At 34.7% G+C, this 22,669-nt stretch overlaps 1 long non-coding RNA gene across 1 annotated transcript in view; it reads right to left on the bottom strand.

Moving 5' to 3' along the window:
• Nucleotides 1-4,711: 4,711 nt before the first annotated feature.
• LOC147584045 (uncharacterized) overlaps nucleotides 4,712-22,669 on the bottom strand; it is a 31,238-nt gene continuing 13,280 nt past the window's right edge. The window contains exon 2 of the long non-coding RNA XR_015240580.1: nucleotides 4,712-5,164. This is a non-coding gene — a long non-coding RNA (uncharacterized LOC147584045). The remainder of the gene's footprint in view (nucleotides 5,165-22,669) is intronic.

Here is a 22,669-nt window from a genome sequence, read left to right as displayed (position 1 = left end):
TTAGAAAAATAATCTTCATCTTTTAAATGCAATATCAATAGTTAACTATATGTGAAGACTAATACAGATTATGTTAGCTAGCTTATTCACCCGCATTTACAATTTTTTGGCTAGATGTGCTCGCATTGGTTTTGTATATTCAGCCATTCTACACATATGTATTGAGCGTATCATTTTTATGAGGGGTGTGTAGGTGCTGTGGAGACAATGAAAGAAGATATAATCAAACATATTTTAATATTAATATATTATAGTGGACTGGAAATACATTAAAGACCCACCAAATAAATATAAAAATAAAACTTGGAAAATTTCCAAGAGAAGAGGCATTTAGTAAGATAACAATATTTGGTAGAGGAAGTTGTTTTAGTAAGGGAGGGGGGTCAGAAAAAACATCTCTAAATAAATGATATTTTCTCTGAGAGCTGTAGACATTAATTAGATAAAACAGAATAAAGGTGGGGTAGAGTGCTGGAAACTATTTCAGGAAGAGAGAACATCTTGGGAAAATTACTTAGCAAGTGGTTGAATTACAGGAAATCAGCAATGATATGACACAGGGTGAGATTTGCCAGAAATATATCAGTATTTTCCCTATATAAGGAATAACTTCTGTACATTTTGGATTTGAACTCCGGCAATGAAAAAGCTATTATACGAAATTGTGTTCTGCAGACTAACCTCTCTAGAAACATTTATATATTTTAACTGCAGTACCTTTATTTTAAATGCAGGTAGTGGATAGCTGATTATCTTGAAAAATTCAGAGTATATTCAAATAGATCTCTTTCCTTAAAGAGGAAATGCATCTCATTTAATTGTCCCCTTTGCCCCATTACCCTCTAAGACTGAAGCCTATTGTCTCATCATTACATCACTGCTGAAGTCAATGACACATTGCTCTCACTTTCTCCATTTAAAAAAAAAAAATCAGATCCCATTCACAGCTCAACACACTCCAATATGGATTTTGGCTCCAACGCTCTACTAATAATCTTCTTGGTAAGGTCTTCAATGACTTTCCTGCAGCTAAATCTGGGAAATATATCTTAGTCCTTATTTGGTTCAACCCACAAGAGCATTTGATACCATGAACCATTTTATCCTTTAAAAAAATCTCACTTGATTTTGGTTCAGGTCATGATCTCACAGTTTGTGGGTTCAAGCCCCACATCAGGCTCTGTGCTGACAGTTCAGAGCCTGGAGCCTGCCTTGGATTCTGTCTTTCCCTCTCTTTCTGCCCCTCCCCTGCTTTCGTTCTCTCTCTCTCTCTCTCTCTCCTCTCTCTCCTCTCTCTCTCTCTCTCTCTTTCTCTCAAAAATAAACATTAAAAAAAACTTTAAAAACAATCTCACTTCGATGGCATCCACGTCCTTTTTTCCCTTTTATCTGTTTGCCTTTCTCTATGCATTCTTCATTTGGCTTCTCCTCCTCTTTCTTAACATGTTAGTATTGAAAACCCTCAGGTTTCTGTCATGGTCCCAGTTTTGTCTCACTCTATATTTTCTGTAAGTACTTCCATCTGCCTCCATGATTTTAATATAATTTGTCCATTTTCACCAATTACAGTCCTATGACAACAGCCTAGTTCAAACCACTGATACTATTTGCATCATGGTTAATTTTATGTTTCAACTTGGCTATGCCACAAGATGCCCAGACATTAGGTCAAACATTGTTCTGGGTGTACCCATAAGGGTGTTTCTGGATGAGATTAATGTTTGAATCAGTAGACTAAGTAAAGTAAATTACCTCCCTTGGTAGGCCTCATCTAATCAGTTGAAGACCTGAATAGCACAAAAGGCTAAGAGGGGACTCCTACTGCCTGATTGCTGAAGCTGGGATGTTGGTCTTTTTCAGTCTCTAGATTCAGTCTGAAACATCTCTTCTGCTCTTCTTGAATCTTGAGACTGATGGCTTTTGGACTGAAATTTATGCCATTGGCTCTCCTGGTTTTCAGACCTTCAGACTTATGTTACAACTACACATAGATTCTCCTAGGCTTCCAGTTTGCCAGCTGAAGATCTTGGGACATCTCAGCCTCTATAAATGTATGGGTCAATTTTTTATAATAAATCTTTGTCTCCCTCCCTCCCACCATCCCTCCCTTTCTTTCTCTCTCTCTCCTGCTCTTTCTCTCTCACATAAAGGAATTCGTTTTTTAAAAATGAGAGTCTGTTTTTATGCATACAATTTTAATATTTTATCTTCACCTTTATATATAGTTCAAAAAGTATAATCTATGCATTGGTATGTACTATATTTCAAGTATTATGTCATGATATCGGTTGCTTAGTTGTTTTTCCCAGTTAAGATTTTTTGAATTAGTATTGTTTATGAGAATGAGTTAAATGAAACTTTAAAGATGGTTTATTATTTCTACACTGCAAAATTACTTGTTTAATACTACCAATAAGTGTATCCCACCTATCACAGTAGAATAGAAAATGGATTTTTTGTAACTGCCCATCAAGCATAAAGAAAATAAAAGAGTGGGTATATTTTTGTTAAGAAACTAGAAAACTCAAGTTCTCTTCTAACTACTTAAATAATCCTAGAAAAATTTCCTATTTTCCTCCTTTGTTATTTGGACTAAATGATTTAAAAGATTCCACCACCCACGTTTTCTGATAGCAGATTTTAAAAATATAGAAAATGTTTACTTATAACAAACAAAATAAAGACCTCAAGGAAAAAGGTAATCTCAGGAAGATAAAATGTAACCTAAGGGATCTATGTGCAATGAAATTACATTCAAAACTTACGTCATTATTGAAATGAAGCCACAAAGAAAAACTGTATATATGGGAATATCATTTAATTTTTAGAACCCATTGTTTTCTTTCTAACTCACTCATCACTGAGTTGATGAGCAGGCAATCACTAATCATTTGGGAGTTGATATGGACATATGAGAATATTCCAAGGCTCCTTCCCGCTGCAAAAAATTTACTCCAGCAACAAAACCAAGTCCCCAGCTTCTCCCTGGATGGAGTTGATCTGCATATTTAGCCCCTCAACTTTTCTACCCAAGGGCCTAGCTTTTACCCGTGTCTGCTTCTGAGAGCCGATGGGGCCCAGCATTTACTAAGACCCTGGGATTGACAGAGAACAAAGCAATAGTTTGGAAGATCATGTGGTCAGAACATTTATGCAGACATCTGTCACAGTTCCTCTCCTCAGCTCAGGGGGGAAAAAAGATAAGTATTGACAAGGATGTTGGGAAAAGAGAACACACGTACGCTGTTGGCAGATGGGTAAATTGATATAGCTGTGTGGGAGAGATATGGAGGGTCCTCAAAAAATTAAAGACAGAACTGCAATATAATCCAATAATTTTGCTTGTGGCCATCCATCTGAAGAAATGGAAGTCACTATTATGAAGAGATACTCTTCAGTGAACTCCCAGGTTGCAGTACTATTCACAATAGCCAAGATATGGAAACAGCTTTAATGTCTGCTGATAGATGAATGGATCAAGGAATATCATGTGTGTGTGTGTGTGTGTGTGTGTGTGTGTGTGTGTGTGTACATTTAGACATTAAAAAGGATATCCTTCCATATGCAACAACATGGATGAACTTGGATGACATTATCCAGGTGAAATAATTCAGAACTACAAATACAAATACTGTCACTTATGTGTAGAATCTAAAATTTTCAAACTCATAGGAACAGAGAATAGAGTGGTGGTTGACACGGGCAGGACAAAGGGGGAAGGGGAAGTTGTTGGTCAAAGGGTACAAAGAGTCAGTTGTGCAGGATAAATAAGTTCTGGAGATATAATGTACAGCATGGTGACTGCAGTTAACAATACTGTCATGTAAAATTGAAACTTGCTAAGAGGGTATACCTTAAGCTTTGTCATCACACACACACACACACACACACACACACACACACACACAGACACAAACTATGTGAGGTGATGGACATGTTAATTAGCTTGATTTTGGTGATCATTTAAAAATCTATTATCACCTCACGCCAGTCAGAGTGGCCAAAATGAACAAATCAGGAGACTATATGCTGGCGAGGATGTGAAAGAAATGGGAACCCTCTTGCACTGTTGGTGGGAATGCAAATTGGTGCAGCCACTCTGGAAAACAGTGTGGAGGTTCCTCAAAAAATTAAAAATAGACCTACCTTATGACCCAGCAATAGCACTGCTAGGAATTTACCCAAAGGATACAGGAGTACTGATGCATAGGGGCACTTGTACCCCAATGTTTATAGCAGCACTCTCAACAATAGCCAAATTATGGAAAGAGACTAAATGTCCATCAACTGATGAATGGATAAAGAAATTGTGGTTTATATACACAATAGAGTACTACGTGGCAATGATAAAGAATGAAATATGGCCCTTTGTAGCAACGTGGACGGAACTGGAGAGTGTGATGCTAAGTGAAATAAGCCATACAGAGAAAGACAGATACTATATGGTTTCACTCTTACGTGGATCCTGAGAAACTTAACAGAAACCCAAGGGGGAGGGGAAGGAAAAAAAAAAAAAAAAAGGTTAGAGTGAAAGAGAGCCAAAGCATAAGAGACTCTTAAAAACTGAGAACAAACTGAGGGTTGATGGGGGGTGGGAGGGAGGGGAGGGTGGTGATGGGTATTGAGGAGGGCACCTTTTGGGATGAGCACTGGGTGTTGTATGGAAACCAATTTAACAATAAACTTCATATATTGAAAAAAAATCTATACATATATCTATACATATATTTATACGTACTTCAAAACATCAAGTTATACACATTAAAATTATGCAATTTCTTTTCCAGTTTCTCTATTCTATTCCACTGACCTATGTGTCCATTTTTGTGCCATTACCATACTGTCTTAATGATTATAGCTTTGTAATACAAGTTAAAGTCCGAACTGTGATGCCTCCAGCTTTGGTGTTCTTTGTCAACATTACTTTGATTATTTGGGCTCTTTTGTGGTTCCATACAAATTTTAGGATTTTTTGTTCTGGCTCTGTGAAGAATTCTTGTGTTATTTTGACAGGGATTGCATTGAATGTGTAGATTCCTTTGGGTGGTTTCAACATTTTAACAATATTTTTTCTTCCAATCCATGAGCATGAAACATTTTTCCATTTCTTTGTGTCTTCTTCAATTTATTGCGTAAGCCAAGACTGCACTGTATGCTGACTAACCTGAGAATATAAGTAAATAAAAATAAATAAGTAAGTAAATAAATAAATAAATAAATAAATAAATAAATAAAATATATACAGTTCCTATGTATCAATTATCACTCAATACAGCTGAAAAAATTATTCATTTTTAGAGAGATTCCACTATAGTGTCCTGTGCTATTGCTAGTTATTAGAGAGTTAAATCATAAGTGAAGCAGGTTATTATTTCTATTATTCTTTCTCAAGATATAATTTCTTTTGTCTAGTGGACCCATCTTGAGACTATTGCCCCGTTAATATCCTTGGGTTGGCAGACGGCTAAAGAGAAAGTTAAATCATCATAACCATCACTGCCATAGAATCATGGCAGTAACATTTACCCCTTCTGCATATAATTTATGTTTCTTCTATAATCCTCACCAAGTAATATTCTAAAGTGGATGATGATGAGGTATTTCTCCAGAAACTAACTTAACTAAAAATACTCATGATAGACTAAGCCTTGCAGAGAAATCATGTCAATTTACTCTCAGTAAACTGAAGACCACTACAGTTTTCCACAAAAGCAGGAAACTCAGAAATATTTATTTAACTGTTACAGGGTTTTTCTTTTATTGCATCTTTTAAAGTTATGGTAATGAAACTGAGTTTAAATACTATTACTACCTCCAATATCTCTTTCCTATACAAAATATTTAGCTGTGGCTATAAAAAAAGAATGTTGCTTCCAATGTGGACCAAGAATAGCATAATGCTATATTTTAAACATCACACATGGTCAGTATATTTAACTACACTGATTTGTGTTTTGAGCACCTTTTAATCACCGTGGTGTCAGAGTGGCTTTAAAGTTCAGCAAAATTTTACACAAACATATTTAAAATTACTTCACACTTCAGTGAAATTCACTCAGCTTTAGGCTAAATATAGAAACTTAACAGTCTAACACACTTATGTCAAAGCTGGTTAAGAGGGGGAAGTTGTAAAGGTAATCCATTCAGTCAAAATCTTCAGGGAAATATAACATGCATGGAACACTATGTCCCTTCTGGCACACTGCTATTATTATTTTATTTACTTTTCACTGAAACTTTTTTATAAACTATCCTAGAAAAGAATAACACACTTTTAAATGATTTGCGCCTTATGTGTACATTTATTAAATTTAAGACTGCACCACAGAGAGGTTTAAGCCTTTCTGACTAGCCTTCTCTAAGAGCTGTATGTCTTTTCTATTTAAAATTCTTAAATATTATATAAAGGTGCCTTTAATGTTAATACTTAACATAGATGATAATTCAAGATATATATAATTGAATAAGGGTAAAATGGATACTAGAGCCATTTTAGGGTCATGTCAACTAAAATACTGGCTGGTTTCAAAATAAAAATACCCAAGGCTAGGCATAAAAGGCATCACTCTATTCTAAGTAACTGGAGAGTATTCTCTTTGGACTATATTACTTCACATGTTCTGAACACTGTGATTCTGGACCTACTGACTCTCTGTGTGAACTTCCATGAATCTCATCTAATTATCTGATAGTTTAGCTATCATTTTTTAAATGAGGATGACTCCACAGTTTGACATATGACAACCAGAAATGCAGTCTTGGCTCCCCACTTACTCATAGTGTAGCATTGGTAAGTTATTTTACCTCTCTCTCCCTCAATTCTCCTCATCTGGTAAATGTTTATAATAGCAATTATTGTTCACAGAAGTATTTACGAATTAATAAGACAGTACTTGAAAGCTGTTAACATTGCCTATCCCAGAGTTTACCATCAGTCAAAGGATATTAGCTGGTCTTATTTCTGTTTCTTTTCTAAATTAAGTTATGCATTTTTAGCTACCTTTAAGATATCTTCATCTGAGTTGTATCACCAGGAATTCACATAGGACAAGGTCAACATTAAACACAAAGTAAAACAAAATATATCTCTTGTCACGTACTATCTCTGTAATGAGACAACTAGAGTCCCATTCACCTAGATTTGAAACATAAAATTATCTTAGTCTTCTCTGTTTCTGCATATGCAATTATTATATCCTCTGTATTTTCCTTCCCCAGAATTCCTTTCAAAGGTTCTTCTCAAATGCTAGCTCTCTTCATATGTCTTACCTACACCACTGTCTCTGAGACTTATTGTCTCCTAACTATTCATGCTGCCTCCAGTTATTTCTACTCTGTAAGATCTAATTCCTTGCAGTTATATTGAACCTCCTGAAGCACACTTCTTGTCACATTACTTTTCTGGCCAGAAACTTTCAGTGGTGTTCAGAAGCAAAACAAAGTCCAGACTTCCTGCTCTATCATTCAAAGCAACTTACTTCAGAAACCAGTACTCTGTGTGTCTTCTGTACTCCCAGCCTTATGAACTGTTACCATTTCCTTTAAATATGCTGTCTTTTCCAACCGTATGCCATTTCTCAATTTTCCAACAGTTTCCCTTGCTTAGAATAGACTGTCAGCTATTTTTATTGAAGGAAGACATAGGTTATAATATAATTCAATGTAAGAACTGAATGTGAAATAAAACTAATTTCTGAGAAAGATAATGTCTATAGAATGTACTCTTTCCTAGGGCTCTTATAACAAGTACAACAAACTGGGTCACTTGAAAGAACAGGAATTTATTCTCTCACAGTTTTAGAGGATAGAAGTACAATATCAAGATACTAATTTGGAGGACTTTGTGTTCCATGCCTCTATCCTAGCTTCTGATAGTTACTAGACACTCTTGGTTTTCCTTGGCCTATAGATATCGAACTCTAATCTTCGCATCCATCACTGTCACATGGGTATCTTTTCCCTGTGTGTCTTTTGTCTTCACATGATGTTCTCTTTTGTCACTGTTGTCACTCTTTCCTCTTACAAGGACAACAGTCATCATATTGGATTAAAGGCTCCCTGTACTCAGTATGACCTCATCTAAACTTTACTAATTATATATGCAAGGATGCTATTTCTTCCTTTTTTCCTCCCTTCCTTCCTTCCTTCCTTCCTTCCTTCCTTCCTTCCTTCCCTCTTTTTTAAGAGACAGAAAAGCGCAAAAAGGGGGTGGAGCAGAGGGAAAGAGAAAGAATCCCAAGCAGGCTCTACACTGAGCGTAGAGCCCCATGCAGGGCTCGATCCCATAACCGTGGTATCATGACCTGAGCTGAAATAAAGAGGGATGTTCAATCAGCTGAGCCACCCAGGTGCCCCTGCAAATGATGCTATTTCTAAACAAGATCACATTCTAAGGTGTTGGGAGTTAAGATATTGACATATCTTATTAGGGGACACAATTCAACCTATAACAAAAAGGAAGTTAAAAAAATTGTAGACGCTGAATACTGGAGCCAGACTGAATTGGTTCCTTCTTTCCTGAGTTGTTCTCTCACTTCCTGGTTTGATTCCTCACTCCCATTACTTAAGGAGTTCTCTAGTGTTTAGCAACTACTCAACCTCCTTACATTTCAATTTCCTCATCTGTAATGTGAAAAAAATAATACTTCCCACTTCAAGGTATTTTGTGAGCATTAAAGAATGTGAACATGAATAAACTATTTAAAACAGTTGTATTAAATCAATGTGCGTATCATTCTTTTCTTACTGTGGGTCCCTGGGAGATAACAGTGTCACATGCCCAGTGTGAGTGTGGAGGGTTAGCCTCTTTTTAATTGTTATAACCACATACCCTCCCCCTTGATGTTTTCCTACTTCTCTGACTCCTTCTCTTGATGTTTATTTTTGTTTTTGTTTTTTTGTTTTTTTTGTTTGTTTGTTTTTTTAGTTTTCACCCTTCTCTATTAAGATACTTCTAGGAACATCCATGGAATATCTTAATTAAAGGTATGATTAAGGTATCGAGTCTTATGTGACTGAGGCGAATAAAGTCATGGAAGAGAAGATGATTGATGACGTTGTTCCTAAATGTAGGAGGGCCCCAGCGAGCACAGTGGTGCCTTAGCTCTTCTCTATCTCTAGTCCTCACCTTCAGAATTCTTCCCATCCCATCCATATCACAATGAATCCTATTTACAAATAAATAAATTCCAAACTGATACATACCTAATTAGTTACCTACAATGACATTTATAGGGAATTTTCTAGTAGGTTATTAAAATTGTTAAAACTTTGGGGTGTTTGGGTGGCTCAGTTGGTTGAGCGTCCGACTTCGGCTCCGGTCATGATATCTCAGTTGATTAGTTCCAGCCCGCGTTGGGCTGTGTCCTGACAGCTCAGACCCTGAAGCCTGCTTCTGATTCTGTGTCTCCCTCTCTCTCTGCCTCTCCCCTGCGCATGCTCTGTTTCTCTCTGACTCAAAGATAAACATTAAAAAAAGTTTTTTAAAATTGTTAAAACTTTTATTAAAAGAGTCAAAGTCACTTTGAATGAGAATTATAAAAATTATTTTAAATAAATTAATAAAATAAAAAAATTATTAATATCCATTTCATAACATGAAATAATTACAGAGGAAAATTATTTTCATAATTTAGACAGTTCCTTTTTGGCTACCTCCCTATCCAAATTTTAACTACCTGTGTTCTCTAATACCTGATTTGGGGGATATATGGTTTTAAACTTATAATTTTGGGATGCCTGGGTGGCTCAGTTGGTTGAACATCTGATTCTTAGTTTCAGCTCAGGTCATCATTTTAGGGTTCAAGAGATTGAGCCTTATGTCAGTCTCTGTGCTAACAGCATGGAGCCTACTTGGGATTATCTGTCTCCCTCTCTCTCTGCCCCTCCCCCCTCAAAATAAATGAATAAACTTTAAAATAAATAAATATATAAATAAATATAATTATAAACTTCCTTCTGTTAATAATTTGTATTTTTGCCAATTCTGTGTATACATCAAAAACATTAAAAGAATAAAAGAGTATTCTTAGAATAAATAGAATAATAATTCACATTAATGATTCTCCATAGATAAAGAAAGCCTAGTTTTGGTTCAAAATGAGAATATATTTTCAAACTAAATTCCATAAATGTTCAAGGAAATTTCTAAGGGAAAGCCATATTAGATAGTAATTTTAAATGAATTATCAGTGCATAGAATATTACACAATTCTTCACGACCAGGTATAAAAGACTAAAGTATCTGCATAAAGAGCTTAAGTAAATCTCAGTAGTTCATAACCTTAAACATCTTTAAAAATCACCTCTACTATCCCCAATCTTATTGTCAAGTAAATGTTAGTTTTTACAGTGGATTTAAATTTCCATATTTTATTTTATTCTATAATGATAGAACAATATTTCTAATTTACATATAAAGCTCAGTTTTTTATGAGTATCTTTACTATATCGCATTAGTATATTCAGTATTGCTTTGTATACACTATATTGTGGTAGGTATATATAGTTATCTCATATATAAAGTAACATTAAGAAATTTCCCAGGGCACCTGGCTAGCTCAGTTGGTTAAGCATCCTACTTTGGCTCAGGTTGTGATCTAATGGTTCATGGGTTCCAGCCCCACGATCTCGTAGTTCATGGGATCAAGCCCTGCATCGGGCTCTCTGCTGTCAGCCCAGAGACGACTTTGCATCTTTTCTCTTCCTGTCTCTCTGCCCCTCACCCACTTGCATGCATGCATATTCTCTCTCTCTCTCTCTCTCTCTCTCTCTCTCCCAAAAATAAACATTGGAAAAAAAGAATTTCTCATGAAATGTATTTAATATATTTAATGATTCAAAGAGTGTCTGGCAAAAGTAAGTTCCATGCTAGTGTTTATTAAATATTTTAGTGTTTATTAAATATTAAATACAATGAATGCATTTCTATACATTCTATTGATGTAAAATAATATGTACTAGCTTGTGGGCACTGAGTCAAAATAAGTAAAAACTGAAATAGAAAACTCATATTTTTTGTTGAAAAATATTAATGGCTATTCTTAAGAAAGCTTTAAATAGATTCTGAGTGTGTATGAAGTTGAAATAGACTTCACATTCTTGAAATATATGCTTTAGAAAAAATTAGACTTATACATAAGTCATTATTCAACATAATATTAAATATAAGATTAAAAGGAAAGAAAAAGAGTCATTATTTGGTTTTAGAAAATCTGCTTCCAGCTGAGTAAATCAGGAAATGTTTTGACCTGGGGCTTTCACAAACAAAATGGACAAGTAGAATAACTCAAGTAGCATATAGTGAACATTTTAATTGGTTTGTAGTTTGAAGCAAAATAAAACAGAGAGATTGTGTAGCAAGAAATATGATTAGACAAAATTGGAAAAGTCAGCTTGGGGACAGATAATTCTGGATTTCACATAAAAAATTAAGGTAGATTTCATTTGGTATGTAAGGAAGGCTCTAAAAAATTTTATGCAAAATGTAACACAATTGGGGTGGCTTTAGTAAAACTAATCTGACACCATGGTGTCAAGTGAATGAGAACAGGGGTGGAGAAGTCTATGGGAGTTTAATGCAATAGTTTAGGAGAGCGTAATGAGTTTAAAGAGCGCTGAAATAGAGGATTGTATATGAGGTTGTGGAAGAAGAAGAGGGCAGTGAGTAGAAAGATGTTACTAAAAGATGTAAGAAATAGAGATGAAAAAAGAATGTTTAGGAGAGTGAGGACTCCATTCTGGATATGTTGTATCCACGTGCTATAAAAATACTCATATTAAAGATGCTTAGCAGTTATTAGAAATACTATATGATAATCTGGTTAAATGGATTAAAGTCTACACCTTTTGTTATAATTTTCTTTCCCTGAGTTGCTAGGTCAGAATTTTGAAAAGTAAGGATTTTGACCACCTACACCAAGATTCCTGGAAATGCTTTTATAATGCGGTATCCAAAGCCAATCCCTAAATTCCTAAGCCAAAATATATATTTGAATTCACTAACTTTGTAACCTCACTGTTTTTCTTCATACCATGCCCTATAATTGTGTTATAAATACTAATTGGGGGCTTAAATGCAATTCAGATAAATCTTAAATTAAAATGAAATGTAAATTACGAGAATAAAAGCCTATTTTTGAATACTATGTTTATCTTTGATACTTCAAGAGGAGACTTCACTTTAAGTTAATGAGTTACAGTAATCTATAGAGTCTGAAAAAATACATGAATTAATTTTAAGTCACAATGCAATACCGTTGATTAATGGATACATGAATAGCATTTTTATCTGAAATTGTTTAATTATAGTCAGTGCTATAAATGTCCATATTTTATTTCAAAGCAAAAGTAATATACATAATTAGCTTTTATTGTTGTCTTTTTCACTACTCATATCTTGGCATATATTTTACTTGTATTTTTATGAACATCTCTTCTGTTTTGATTAAATTAGAAGCCCATTGAAGTCACAGTACATTAATTTTCTATTCCCATCACCTACTGCATGACATTAAATTGCATAGAAGCATCAAAATTATTGTGAAAATATTTAGCATATTAAACAAAGATTTGTAAATATACTTCTTTTATTGAGTGGAGAAGCATTTCTCTATAAAAAATACAGTCAAACATTGTAACAAAAAGTTATATTTCTTTCTTGGTTAGTTCTGCAACCATTTACTTACGGTTTCAGAAGAATATGAAAGAAGTGAGGAGATTTGGGGAAATTTAATTACTTGTATTTGGTATCTAACACTTCTGTTGTTATATGCCTTAAAGAAATTATTGCTTTATTAAAATAAATATTAATCTTATTATATAGAATTGGAATAAAAATGTATTTCATGTATGCAGATATAGAAGGCAAGACCACACTTATTGCAATGATAGATTCTTTCTGTAAAGTCAGAGTTTGGATAACATTGAGGAGGAGGGTGACCATGGCTTAAGGTCACTAGAGATCCAATAATACTACCAGAGGGTATTCATATGTATGTATCTCAGTAAGGAGATCCCAAGGCCTTATGAGTTTGATTTAGTAATGATTGAATAAAGAGTAACTTGAACGGTTTGAAAAGCAACTTGCAGAAATTTGTTTTTAAAGGGAGAATGAGCTATACCAGAGTAAATGTAGGCAGAATCAGAAGATGAATCTGGAAAGACGTTTGCCATATGGAGATACAAACCATGACATTTCCTAAAAATGGGATTTATATAACAATCTAGATCTAGATCTGGACTTGGTTGAATCATGCAAATTTCAATCTTCTTTAGAATACAAGTGAATAGAATCTAATATTTGCAGTTAGCTAAGAAAAAACTACTTAAGACGTCTTGAAAAGAAAAAGAACATTGTCTTCCTGATAACAGAAGTTGCTCAGTCATTGTATATCAGATTATAAAATAATCTATAAAAACATTTATTAGTCATTTAAAAATATTCCAATTATGTTTTAAGCAACTATTACTTTAACAGGAAATTTGTAAGTGTCCCCTGATTAAGTTCCACCTTTTCTTGGTTAAAATGCCTGTTGAGCTACAAAATTAGATTACAACTCACACAAATATGCAAAATTAATTATGTTAGGGAGTTAAATATGTACTAATGTTAAGGCTGACAAAAAAGGATTAAGAAAAAAATACTCTGCTTGTGTCGTAAAGATTGCCAAGCAATATACCAAAATATAGACCATGTGATAAAAGAGAAGCTCCCTGATGACTCAGGTTATCTCTCTATGAACACAGAGTATTGTTGCTGTTTCTAGGATATAGTCATCTCTTTCAAGTAGGTAGTTAATTCATTGGCAAATATATCCCTATGAGTTAAATGCTGCAGAGGGCCATAAATGTAATAGCAGTCCCAGAAATAAACCAATGTCAAATGATCTCCAACAGATGTACCAAAACCACTTAATTCAGAAAAAAAACCAGTGTCTTCAACAATTGCTTTTAGGACAACTGGATATCCACATGCAAAAGAATGAGGTTGAGCTCTTATCTTACATTAGAGACAAAAATGAACTCAAAATAGATTAAAATCTAAACATAAGACCTAAAAGTATAAAACTCCTAGAAGAAAACATATGGACAATGTTTTATGATATTGGACTTGACAATATTTTCTTAAATATGACCCCAACCACTAAAAGTTAACAAAAGTAAAAATGGGTAAATAGTATTACATTAAATTTAAAAAAACTTTTGTGGCTCAAAGGACAAAATCAACAGAGTGAAAAGGCAACCTAATCAATGGGAGAAAATATTTACAAATTATATATCTAATAAAGAGTTAATATCCAGAATATATAAAGAACCACTACAACTCAACAACAACAAAATGAAATACCACATTAAAAATGAGCTAAGGACTTGAATAGATGTTTCTCCAAAAATGATATTTGAATGCCCAATAAGCAAATGAAAAGATACACAACATCACTGATAATCAGGAAACTGCAAATAAAAACCACAATGAGCTATCGCCTCACACCCATTAGGATGGTTACTATAAAAAAAGGGGGGATAGCAAGTGTTGGTGGTAAGGATGTGGAAACACTGGAATCCCTGTACCTTGTTGGTAGAATTGTAAAATGGTGCACTGCGTAGAAAAAATATGCAGTGTCTTCAAAACATTAAAATAGAACCACCATATGATCCTACTTCTGAGTGTATATCTAAAATAATTGAAATCAGAATTTCTAAAAGATATCTATACTTCCATGTGCATACCAGCACTATTCACAATAGCCAAAAAGTAGAAGCACCCCAAATGTCCATTGGTGGATAAATGGGTAAAATGTGATGGATATATATTTATTTATAATAAAATACTATTCAACCTGAAGAAAGAAGGAAACCCTGTCATTTGCAACAATGTGAATGACCCGGGAGGGCATTAAAATAAATGAAATAAGCCAGATGAAGAAAGACAAATACTGAATGGTATTGCTTATTTGTGGATCCAAAAAAAAAAAAAAAAAGGCAGAATTAGTAAAAACTGAGAGTAGAATGGTGGTTGCCAGAGGTGGGGGTGGAGAAAATAAGAAGAGGTTGGTAGAAAGAGTACAAACTTTTAGTTATAAGATAAATAAGGTATGAGGAATGGATGTAGAATACAGTTACTATAGTTAATAACACTGTATTGTATAACTGAAATTCGCTAAGAGAGCAGAACTTTAATATTCTCATAAAAAAAAGTATGTGAGGTGATGGGTGTGTTTAGTTAATCAGTGCGGGGGGGGGGATTCTTTCACAATGTTTATATATGTCAAATCATCACATTGTATACTTTAAATATCTTGCACTTTTTACCAATTGTATTTCGATAAAGCTGGAGGAAAAAAGGAAGAAATCCTGTGACGTGCTACAAAATGGATGAACCTGGAGGGCATGATGCTTAAGTGAAGTAAACCAGTAAAAAGAAAACAAATACTGTATGATTCCACTTCTATGGAATAAATAAAGGAATTGGATTCATAGAATCAGAAGGCAGGATGATAGTTACAAAGGGCTGGGGGGAGGGGTAAAAGAGGAATTGTTCAATAAGTTTGAGTTTCATTGGGCATTTGGGTGACTAAATTGGTCAGGTGTCTGACTTGATTTCTGCTCCTATCATGATCCCAGGGTCATAGGATCAAGTTCTGAGTCAGGCTCCACATTGAGCATGGAGCCTGATTGGGACTCTCTCTCTCTCCCAGTCTCTCCGCCCCTCTCCTGCTCACGCCCTATCTCTTCCAAATAAATAAAAAAATAAACTTTAAAAAATGGTTAAGATGGTAGATTTTATGTTATGTGTTTTTTTACCAAAATCAGGAAAGGGAAAACAGTGTTTTTGAAGAGGCAGAAGACCATGAGAAGCCAATAGATTACCGTGTGTATATGTTATATATGTGTGTTATATATATGTTTTATATATATTATATATTATATATATTATTATTATTATATATATAATATATAATATATATAAAACATATATATAACTAGAGCAGAAGATACAGAAGTTATGTTGATGGGCTACAGGAGAGTTTTGGAAGGGCATATTATAAAACTTATTTCCTAGTAGAGTTTTCAGGGGAAGAATCAGGGGAAAGGAGGGTTGTTCTGATCTCTTTTCTGTTTTCCTTGCAGGTTAGTCTGTGGTAACATTCTATCTCAATGCTCTCACGCGCAAAAGGTTCAAAAGGGTAATTTATTCCTATTCTTTTATGGAAGTGTGAAAAAATGGGCCAGTATGATTTTGACATAAAAAAGGATTATGAAAGGAGATTCACAGGCATTGCAAAGACTCTCTTTCATTACAGAATACAGGCTTATATTTTGATAAGAGCCCAGAGGTCTTTTGTATCTTGCTTAAAACAAATAGACATTGATTTCATCTGTTTTCTCATTCTGCTTTCCGTGAGAAAAGAAAAAAAAAATGATAATTTCTAGTGATGTCAAGGAATCGTAGGTCTGGTTTGTATTTGTTTTCTTTTTCTTGAAGGTCTTTATGAACTACAAGGGATCACACAAAATGAAAGGATAATTAGTGAAAAAAGTGTATTATGAAGAAGAATTGGTGAGGAGCAAGGCCTGTTAAGAGAAGTCTAAACGCTCAAGACTTTTTAAAATAGGTTTTTTGAGGTACCATCTACGTCCCAGAACCGAAGTCAATTCACAGAGTTTTACAGCAACCAGATCTGAGTCCAAGTTTAGAAAATGTCCTTAGTCAAAACAAACAAACAAAAAGAAAAACAAAACAAAACCCACAAGAAAACAAAGCAAACCAAACAAAAAACCAACAAACAAAAACAAACACAAAAACAAACCCCTGCATTCATTTGTAGTAATTCTCTATTTCCACAATCAACCCCAAGCAACCATTCATTTATTCTCTAATTCTATAGGTTGCCTTTTGGGGGGGGGGGGAATCAATTCCAAAAATGAATACAGCTATTTATTTAAAATATTTTAAACAAGTGTTAACTGAACCTCATCTCCCTGACTCTGTAGCCCAGCATATTCCAAATATCTGAGCTTTCATAAAGAAACAGACCTGCCTAAGAGGAAACAAACAAAACTAAACAAAAACAGTTTACAAACATGCTAACTGTTGCAAGAGACTAGCTTCATTTGTTGCCGCTCAGAATAATCCTAGTTGCAGCACTCTGCTAGAGTTGAAATTTATTTCTGCAGCGCTCCTTTGCTGTTTATCAGACGTGATTCCAGTGACACAAAAACCTTTTCTAGGGACCTCTTTTCCCTACAGTCGTTGATTATTCACTCACCTCCAGTTGTGCTTTATTCTTATCCCTTAATGCTGATCTTACCTACAATCTCACAGCTTTGCTATTTGAGAAATTCTGAGCCGAATCAGCGTAAGGCACGAGGTCTCTTTCTGTGCTGGAAACGTCTCCTAAATGTCAAGTGTTCACCTTCATGAGTGGGTAGCCATTTATTGCCCAGGGTAGTAAATGCACACGCTGGTTGTAATTCTGACACCTCATTGTAGCCACCCTGGTGTTTCTGGTAGGCATTGTAATGAATTATGTATGAGAAATTCTTCATCCTCTCAATGTTTTACCTGGTCAGTGTCTGCATCTACATTAATTCCTTCCGAACCTGCTGGGAACTAGTGGGCAGCTCTGACGCTAGGTTCTAGATTTGTCTTGTGACTTGTCATCCTTCGTTGCCCTTAAGTTAAATTTGTATGTTGTAATTTTCATCTGAGATAAGACAAGGAAGTTTACGTATACCTTCTTAAAATGAGGATGGGCAAATATTCTGTATCCTAAGCTTAAATGGACCCCACGCTTACTCAATTTCAGTAACTCAGTTGGTAGAGGAAAAATTGGAGTCATACAGAAACCACCTGCAAGAGACCTGGTGAGTCATGATATTATGACATTTTGCCCAGATGAGAAAAAGCATCCTAAAAAAATGTCAACATCTTTCTATTTTGTCAGAAGGCAGAGAAATAAACAAGTGACAGAGTGACAAGGTTGTAAAGGGATCTATGTAAACCCTTCTCTTTCCCTCTCTCTCTTTCTCTCTCTCTCTCTCTCTTTTAGTTAAGTTGCAAGTTGTCAGATCCTGAACTCTCACGAAAGAAAACACCACCTGGTAAATCAAAACCACTGTTGAGAACATCTGGTACTGTCGTGACTAGTTGTTCTGAGGCCATTGAGGGAGTTCAAACAAATTAAAATTTGAAATACCTTTTCTCTTCATCCTAGATTTAAAAAAAGGTTTTGGTTAAAAGTATTGATAATAGTTGCTTTTTTTTTAATCTTCATGCTTTTTACTATACCATTTTATAATAATTTTTCTTAATCGCGGCAATGTGTAATTCTTAAGAGAAAAATCACAGTAAGAGAAAGGCAAAATGATCCAAGGAAAAACTGTAGGCTGTAGAATCAGATACAGATTTAATTTCCAGCTCTGTGCTCACTATGCGTTTGAATGTTTACATACAAACAAACAAAAACCTAATAGTCATTACCTAAATATTTATTTATGACATTAGTAGTTTAACCATTGGTACTAACGGTTAAAGCAATTTTGTAATTTATGTGGTCTGATTTTATTTCCCCACCTGAAACCTAAAAGCAACTTGAACTAAAACTAGACACATTTGAACCTAAAGCTGTATGACTCCAAAATATATTTTCCTTTCTTGGTGCCTGGGTGGCTCAGTTGTTGAGCAACTGACTTTGGCCTGGGTCATGATCTCACAGTTTGTGAGTTCGAGCCCCTAGCGGGCTCTGTGCTGACAGCCCAGAGCCTGGAATCTGCTTCAGATTCTGTGTTTCCCTCTCTCTCTGCCCCAGACCCGCTCACACTCTGTGTGTGTCTCTCTCTCAAAAAAAGTAAACATTAACAAAATATTTTGCTTTCATTTTAGCATTTTTTTTAGCTAAAAATTTTAGTGGGGGTGCCTGGGTAGCTCAGTAGGATGAGTGTCCGACTTTGGCTCAGGTCATGATCTTGCAGTTCATGAGTTTGAACCCCGTGTCATTCTCTGTGCGAACAGCTCGGAGCCTGGAGCCTGCTTCAGATTCTGTGTCTCCCTTTCTCTCTGTCCCTTTCCTGCTTGTGTGCTCTCTGTCTCTCAAAATAAATATTAATTTTTTTAAATTAGTGTAGTGTTTTTTTGTTTGTTTGTTGTTTTTGCTTGTGTTTTTTTCAGAGAGAGAAAGAGTGTGAGCAGGGGAGAGGAGCAGAGGGAGAGAGAGAGAATCTCAAGGAGGCTTTACACTCAGCATGGAGCCCGTTGAGGGTCTCAATCCCTTGACCCTGGGATCATGACCTGGGTCGAAATCAACAGTCAGACACTCAACTGACTGAGCCACCCAGGTGCCCCCAGTGTAGAATTTGTAACAAAGTTCACAAAACAAGTATATAGCTCAATGAATTTCACAAACTGATCACATTTGTGTAGCCAAAACTCAGCTCAAAATACAAAGTTGCCAGCCAAAATTACCTCCAAAAGCTCCCATACCTGTCATTGCTTTCCCCCAAAGTAAATTCTATCCTAACTTTAAAACCACAAACTAGTTTTCTTTGTGAAATTTATATGAATAGGATCATATAGCATAAAATTGGGTTTGCCTTCTCTAGTGCAACAGTCTGTGAGATCTATTTCTTTTTTATGCATATAATTGTAGTAGGTTCATTAGCATTACTGTATAATATTCCATTGCATGAATTTAAAAACCCATTCCATGAATTTTACATATATACATGATATACATATATATATATGTATATATATATATATATATATATATATATATATATATATATATATACTGAGTGTATATATATATATACTGAGTATATATATATATACTGAGTGTGTGTTCAGTTTTGATGATCATAAGTAAGGCTATGGACATTTTTGTGCCTGAATTTTGGTGAATATTAACACGTTAATCTTGAATATATACCTAAGAATAAAAATGTGGATCAGAGTACAATTCTAATGCTTCTAAACTCATTTACTTAATATATTCAGAAAACAATTGCATTCTAAGAAAAAAATGTTATGTATAAAATATGTATGGGAAATGTCTTAGGTTTGTCATATTATGAAGATGTCAACCTGATTTTAAAATACTAAACACACCATTTAAGATCTAGGGAGCCAAATTTAAATAGCATTACATTATAGCTACTGGCTTGGAGTGGCAAACAAAACACAGTCCTTGCTTTCACTAAGCTTAGAATCTGTCTTCAAATAATAGGTGTGTGCATAATTACCAAGTCACATCTTTCTTCCTTTTTAATTAGCTGCTGAGTACTGTTCAGGGCTAGAACTATCACTAAGTTCATTGGAATTGATGTGTACCACCCCTGACTTAAAATGAAGAAGGCGTATTTGAGGATAGAGAACAAACACAATAAGTCTAGAAACTCAAAAACTCTATTTAATTCAATAAGTATTTATTAAATAACTAACTCAGAACTCTGATTGATTACACCAAAAACATTAAAACATTATCACTTCTATCAAGAAATTCACAAATTATTCGAGAATTAAAGAGCTGCGCTTTGAATATAAGAGTGATTCATATTCATGTTGAATTCAAGTTTTTATTGTTTGTTTTGTGTTGTTTTTATGATAGGTAGTCTGACGTTTTTAAATTTGAATGACAAAGATACTGGCGTATAATTTAATGTATTTTAAAGCTACGAAAACAATAAAATCACTAAATTTTCGAACTTTTCAGAGGCACATCTTAATTTTAAATACACAGAACAATATTTCTTGGTCTTTTTCTAAAAAATAAAAAAAAATGGCTATTGATAGAAAAGCTTTTACATTGTTTTAGTCAAACTCAAATAAAAGGATTTAAAAAATAAAACATGAACTAAAAAGAGTTTTACCAGAATATTGAGCTCTCCTTGATATTCATAGAAATCAACACAATGTCCATTAGTGCAGAATAAAAGACATAAAACAGTTCAGTGTAAAAAAATGCCCTGCATTAATGGAACATTAAAGTTGTGATTGAAAACCACAAAATTCAGGAAATTCAGAATTAGAACTCCCAAGGTAACCTTAACTGTGACCTCTTGTGCATGTATACTATTTAGAAAAGTGGGATTCTTGCCTTCCTGATCACATATCACTATGAAGAACACTTTTGAAGGGGGAAAAAGTACTTCATTTCCTCCGAACCACTCTATATGTTTAAAGTTTTATACCCACTTAGAAAATCAAAGCATCCATCTTTTGCCACCAAATGAGCTAATTATGAAATAAGAAGGAATTTTTAAAATACACTATAGAAAGCCATGGTAGCTACAGCATAATATACCTCTACTTGAATCATGAATTTGGGTTTTCTTTTAAATATAACCATAAGTGTTTACCTATAAAAACATACTTATATTGCAGAGTGACAGTGGGGAACATTATTGAAATTAAACAGCATGTAAGGAAGAAGGGAAATCATTGAGCTGAGAGGCAAAACTATCATGCTTCAAATTTTTAAAATCTATACTCTTGTGTAAAGATATTTGTTCTCTACAAACATGGCTTCTTCATTAGTAAAATGAGAGGATTGACCTGAGTGATGACATCATAGCTTATTCTAACTTTAAAAATATATGATTCTGTGACTTCATATAAATTTATGTTCTAGATGAGGATACTAAATTTGACATCATATTAATCCTTAAATAAATTATATCAGGGCTTAGTGAGATATGCCAAGAAAGAAAGTGATGTTGATAAACTACTGGGCTTCCCTTAGGAACGACCAGCCTGCCTCATTGATATCGCCATTTCTTTTGGATCTTTTACTAAGGAAAAAAAAAAAGTAAACTTATCTATCTAACCAAACATTAGTCTCTGTGACTGAGGTTAGGGTAGATGTCTGTTAGCAAATTGAAAAACATTCATCAGGTCTCCTAGGATATGTTCCTCAATATAATGGATATGAGATCAAGGACTATGGAGAAAGGTAGTGGTGAAGGAAGGCTATATCAGTGTCACTGTGGTATATAGTTCTTCTAACCAAAGTCACTAAGGACCATTTTTTTTAAATAAGGAAATATATTTATTGAAAAGATAACTGAAAAAGCGCACACACACGCACACACACACACACACACACACTTATAGATAATTTACGTGAACTGTGGCACAGTAGACACTATCAAAACTCCTTTGCTTTCCCAACAGCCAGCACTTGCACCTCTGTGTCAGAGGGCTGACCCCAGCCTGCCAAAACCCATTTTGCCTACATGCATAGGGATTTTACAGCCCCATGGTGGCTGTTAACCAATATCTTACTCGTGCATGGATATGAACACTAGTGCCCCCTTGCTTCTTATGTTGTACCTCCATTGCCTTCCTGGAGTTGCCCTGCAAGGCTGAGGCAAAGTTATCTACCCGCCAAAAGATTTTACCTGAGTTCACACTTACAGTCCTAATATTTTGTTGGGTTGGTTTGGTGAATCTTGGAATAAAACAAACAAACAGTTTTTAATGATGTATATATTCCAGAATTGCCTTAAAAGAATGTTGAGGAAGGCAATCTAAAGACTAAGAGAAGTGGGCATGTGTACAAGGACCTATTATATACATGTGGTGAAGCACTTGCCGGCCAATCAACAGAAGTGTGAGTAGCAGTCTACTGGCTGGGTTCAACCATGAGTCTTGTTAGCCCCCTGCACC

The sequence above is a fragment of the Puma concolor genome, chromosome A1 (genome assembly GCF_028749965.1).
Source record: "Puma concolor isolate L17-30 chromosome A1, mPumCon1.1.hap2, whole genome shotgun sequence".
Lineage (NCBI taxonomy): Eukaryota > Metazoa > Chordata > Mammalia > Carnivora > Felidae > Puma > Puma concolor.
Note: the sequence above shows the minus strand (reverse complement) of the source record. Positions and strands in the feature narration are given on the sequence as shown.